We start from the raw sequence: 556 nt of genomic DNA, 5'->3' as shown, positions 1-556 counted from the left end.
CGCTCTCGGATCGTCATCCGAAGCCTCATACCACTCCCACTCTCTGGCCACAAAGTCCATCGAGCTATCGGTATCACATGAGTTGGGCCCACACGGCCTTGAGCAAAACAAATTTGATGCCATTGAGTATCTCCCGGCTAGATCTACCACAACACTTCCCACAAAAATTCCCTTTTTAGAAACTTTCTAATTCTGGAAACCTTTCTTTTGTGGAAACTTTCTATTTATGGAAACTTCCAAAAATAGAAACCCGAGCTATTTCTCTTTTTCCCATGACGACAACAGTCAAACATGAAGGAAAATACTCATCTTATTAATCTCAACGAAAATACAACATAAACAATAAGATACAACAATCCAATCCATCAACCCGCATTCTGAGCACCACCTCATCTTAGTACTGAGTCGCCCAACCAACCACCCCTAAGCGACCAAGTATCAAGAGACATGGGCTGGAATACTCCGTACCCGCTCCAGCCACGGACTACAACTCAGACCCGGCTAGACAAGCTCAAGTCGCGGCCTGCTTCTCAAACCACTTCTTAAACCTTGCCTT

This window comes from Camelina sativa, chromosome 9, assembly GCF_000633955.1.
Source record: "Camelina sativa cultivar DH55 chromosome 9, Cs, whole genome shotgun sequence".
NCBI classification, from domain to species: Eukaryota; Viridiplantae; Streptophyta; class Magnoliopsida; order Brassicales; family Brassicaceae; genus Camelina; species Camelina sativa.
The sequence above is the reverse complement of the archived record's forward strand: the minus strand, read 5'-3'. Positions refer to the sequence as shown.